Genomic DNA, 5,346 nt, shown 5'->3' with positions numbered 1-5,346 from the left:
TGAACTAATAAGCAACCTCAGCCTACCACAAAGCAACCAGGGCCTGCCCAACCTAAGCAAAAGCAACAAAAACAGTTGTGGATATCTAAGAACATGAAACAGGCAGATAAGGAACAAGTGGAGAGTAGGAATGGAAAGTCTGCAGATGTTGCCCAGCAAGTGGTACCAGTAATACACGAAGAAGGATGGAAAGAAGTAAGGGGGAAGTCAGCTGCAAAGAGTAGCCAATCCAATGGAGGTAGGGACATGGTCAATACAGCAAATGGTTTTGGTTTACTGGACAAACAGAGTGAAGGTAGGGACAACTGTAGCCTATCACAGTTGCAATGGCTATGGTCGATAAGGGGCAATGTAGCTATAAAGAGTTGGAAGGTGACTTACAGTACCCTTTCATACCTAGATGAAATTAGTTGCATGGAATGTGAGGGGACTGAATAAGCTGTATAAGCAGGGGAGATGACGGTGTTTTTGAGGGAGAATAATATTAGTATTATAGCTATAGTTGAACATTGAGTAAAAGAGAGTAAGGCAGTGCACATAATCAAAAAAGTGGCTCCCGGGTGGCAATGGTGTACTAACTATACAGCCAGGAGTAGAGGTAGAATTTAGATCCTAATATGGTTGCAATAAATGTGTTATATCAGCAAACTCAATACATTCATGTCGATGTTCCTGTGTACAGTCTTAACTTTGCATTTTCTTTTACAGCTATATATGGCTTACACACTATTGATGATAGAAAGACTTTGTGGACTGATTTGAAAGATCCCAATAACTTGCAACAGGGGCCTTGGGTGCTTATAATGCTATATTATATGCAGATGAAAGAGTAAATGGCAGGTCAATTCAGGAAGCAGAAGTAAGAGATTTCAGTAATTTTTTATCTGAAACAGGCTTGACTGAGATGAAAACAATTGGAAGAAACTTTACATGGACAAATGGTCAGATCCTCAGCAAAATCGATAGAGCATTGGTCAATTCTGACTAGATGCACCGGTTACCACATCTGGATGTTGTCATTATGGATCCTTATTTCTCAGATCATACTCCATTGTGTATCAGATTTGATGGTGTTAGAAGGAAAGCTGCAAGACCTTTCAAATTCTTCAATTGTTTGGCTGAACACAAAATTCTCAAAATAGTAGAGGACAACTGGACAGGTTTTGAGCAGGGCTCACATATGAGGAATGTATGGACTAAACTGCAAAGAGTAAAGCAAGAACTGAAGAAGTTGAATCAGACTGAATATGCTAGAGTAGAAGCTAGGGTGAAAGTTGCTAGACAGAAGCTTAAAGAAGTACAAGAGCAAATGAGGGACCACCCCCAACAGCCAGAACTATTTGAGGTAGAGAGGAAGAGGAAAATGCAGTTAGAGAAATGGGGCATTATTGAGGAAATCATCTACAAGCAGAAATCTAGAGTAAAGTGGTTGAAGCTGGGAGATTCAAATACATCCTACTTTCATGCTTGTATGAAGAACAATATAGCTCAAAACAGAATAAGGAATATAGCAAATGCTGCAGGGGAATTAATCCAAACTGATGAAGGAATTGAGGATGAAATCACTAGATTTTACAAACTCCTAGGGACCTCTGCAAGGCAATTACCAGCTATACAGATTGCAGCAATGATGGAGGTACATGTGCTAGATAGAGAGCAACAGTTAAGCCTAATTGGGGTTGTTTCAAGGGAAGAGGTTCTGAATGCAATTAAGGATATTGATGATTCTGAAGCACCTGCCTGTGATGGATTTAATGCATTCTTCTTTAAGAAGACATGGTCAATTCTGGGTGAAGATATTATAGATGCTACTAATGAATTTTTTGAGACAGGGGTCTTATATAGACCTATTAATTGTACAGTTGTTACCCTAATACCAAAAGTTAAGAGTCCTACTACTATTAGAGACAATAGGCCAATCTCTTATTACACTGTTCTGTACAAGATTATTGCAAAAATCCTTACCAAGAGGCTAAAGGGGTTATGGATTTACTTGTTGATAGACGCCAATCTGCTTTTGTCCCGGAAAGAGTTATTAGTGACAATATCATACTAAGTCATGAACTTGTGAAAGGTTATGGCAGAAAGGGGATCTCCCCTAGGTGTATGCTTAAAATCGACATGCAAAAAGCATATGATTCAGTTGAGTGGGATTTCCTCGAGCAAGTTTTGGCATGTCTGAATGTTCTTGAGAAGTTTGTTAAGTGGATTATGGTTTGTGTCACGACTATGCCATACTCTATAATTATTAATGGCAAACCAATAAGCCCTTTCCCAACAAGGAAGGGACTACGGCGAGGAGACCCTTTGTCTCCCTATCTTTTTGTCCTTGCTATGGAATATTTCAACAGAATACTGAAAACTCTTAAACATAAGCCTGATTTCAACTACCACCCCAAGTGTGCCAAGATGAATATAATTCAGTTGGGTTTTGCTGATGACCTACTGTTATTTTGTAGGGGTGATGTAGTTTCAGTCCAAATGTTATATGAGTGTTTCGAGAGTTTCTCTGCATCATCAGGGTTGATGGCAAATATTGATAAAAGTTCTATCTTCTTTGGGGGAGTGGGCATGGAGATTCAACAGAAGATACTGAGTTGCTTGGGGTTTACAAAAGGGGAATCACCAATAAAATATTTGAGACGAGTGCGAGTAGGATACAAGGAAAAAGAATGAGTAGTAAAAGAATGACTGCGATGCAGTGCAAGCCTTTGTTGGAAAAACTGCTAGGCAGGATCAATTCTTGGACATCAAAGCATCTATCCTATGCTAGTAGGATATAATTGATTAAGAGTGTCCTATTTTTGTAGTTCAAACATATTGGTCTCAAATTTTTATTTTTCCAAAAAAGGTAATTAAGATGATAGAGGCCACTTATAGAACCTTTCTCTGGACAGGGACTGCTGGGGTATCTAAAAGAGCTTTATTGGCATGGGAGAAGATATGTTTGCCCAAGACAGCTGGAGGTTTAAATGTCCTTGACATCTTTAACTGGAATAGGGCTGCTATTTGCAAACTGTTGTGGAACCTATCTAAGAAGAAAGACAAGTTGTGAGTCCAGTGGGTACATATTTGCTATGGGAAGAAGTAGTAAGTATGGAAATCTAAAACTAGGCAAGCTGCATGAATGATTCAGAAAATACTAAAAGCAAGGCAGTATATTGAAGAGGCTGGATTGAATATGGATAACTTACTAAACATGGATAGATTTTCCATCAAAAAGATGTATCTCAGATTAAGAGGAAACTATCCAAAAGTGGCTTGGAGAAGATTGTTATGCAATAATCAAGAGTGTCCTAGATGGTTATTCACTCTCACACTGGTTGCACATGGGAGATTGAATACAAAAGACAAGCTAGTTAGTTGGGGAGTAAGAGATGAACAAGTATGTCCTCTTTGTGAGGAAGATAATGAGAGTATCAACCACTTTTTTTTCAGTTGTGTGGTCTGCTAATGTTTGGGTTAAGCTTCTGCAATGGCTTGGCATTCACAGAGCTTCTATGTGTTGGCAAGATGAGCTGAAGTGGGCTATTTTGCACATGCGAAGAAAGACTGTTGTTGTTGCTATATACAGGATGGTGCTGGCAGGATCTATCTATTTTTTATGGCAGGAGAGAAATCTGAGAATATTTCAAGCCAAAAGAAGAAGTTTTGAGGTGGTTACAAGGTTGATTGTGCAGGAAATGTTTTGCAGAGGATCTATGCAGAATACTTTGGCAAGGAAAATGGAGCAGTACAACCACTATCCTTAGGAATGTAATAGTCAGTCTTATATGTGATAGGTAGTTGAGGAGATGAATGTAAAATTACTGACAGGGGCGGAGCTAGAGTGTAGCTACTGGGTTCGGCCGAACCCAGTAGCTTTGGTTCGAATCCTGTATTTGTCTTAAAAAATCCATTGAATATGTATAAATTATTAATTTAGAACCCAATAGACTAACAAGATTAGAATTACGAACCCATAAGCTTGAAATCCTGGCTCGAACCCAGTAGCTTTGGTTCGAATCCTGTATTTGTCTTAAAAAATCCATTCAATATGTATAAATTATTAATTTAGAACCCAATAGATTAAAAAGATTAGAATTACGAACCCATAAGCTTGAAATCCTGGCTCCGCCTCTGATTACTGAAACTGGGATCTATATTCAGGTTCAGTTTAGTTTGTGTTGTACATATGTTCATTCGTAATAAAATTCCTTTATTTACCCAAAAAAACAAAATTCACTCAATTTCACCTAGCTAACTTAAATTGTCATTCTTGCCGGATTTTATATTTTCATATGGGATTTAGTATATCAAAAATTAATTTTAAAACTAAATTATTAAATTATTAATTTAAAACCTGAACCAGTCTAAAACTCAACTCACCCATTTACCTAATACCTGATATATCCCACATATATATATATATATATATATATATATATATATATATATATAACACATTGCGAAGTAAAGCCAACTAATAACTTAACAGATCTTAAAAAATTTATGCGCATCACTTAAATAATAGAATCTCTCATATGAATTCATAAAAAATCCTAACACCATAAAAAATCATAACACCGCAACAACAATAAAAACATCTGATAGATACCATTAAAAAAACATAAACCCACGTGTCATTTTGTATACAATTAAAACCTGGCCCACCCGATTTCACTCATTGATCGAGATCAGGGAGATGGATCAAGGATCGGCCCCGTAGTATATCGGACCGAGATATGAGGATAAAGCACTGAGTTCATGATTTAAAATACTTGTCGCGGTCGAGACCAGTGATGATCGAGACCAAACAAAATAGACATCGGCCAAGACCGCAGATAGCATAATGACAGAAATGCGAGATATCCGTGATTGGCCAAGGATCATGGCGAAAATCTCGGAACAAATCAAATCAAGAACGGTTATTTAGCCCATCATAGGATTTACTTCTGCAATTAGAATTATACCATAAATAGGATTCCTCTACTAATAAAGAGGATTCTAATCATTTTGTAACCATCTTTCATTCACGCATATCAAAGAAATACATTACTCTTTTTCTCATATACTTCCTTCTTCATTAGTTTATTTCATAACTCTACTCTCACTCACTCAGTTCGAGGGTGATCTAGCTCGAGGGCTGAATTGCATTTCAATACTGGTTTGCTTTACTTTGTTGTTTATTTCTACTATTAATCATCATATTATCAACTCGTGCTAGGTGAAATTACGTATCCTTAAAACCATTTATAAGTTAATTGTTATTCGATTCTAAGGGTAAATGTCACACCTCCTTTTTACACACCTGAGGGGTATAAGAGAGTTTTTCCAATTTAAGTGACATTATTCGAAATGGGATTA

The sequence above is a fragment of the Nicotiana sylvestris genome, chromosome 8, assembly GCF_000393655.2.
Source record: "Nicotiana sylvestris chromosome 8, ASM39365v2, whole genome shotgun sequence".
Lineage (NCBI taxonomy): Eukaryota > Viridiplantae > Streptophyta > Magnoliopsida > Solanales > Solanaceae > Nicotiana > Nicotiana sylvestris.
Note: the sequence above shows the minus strand (reverse complement) of the source record.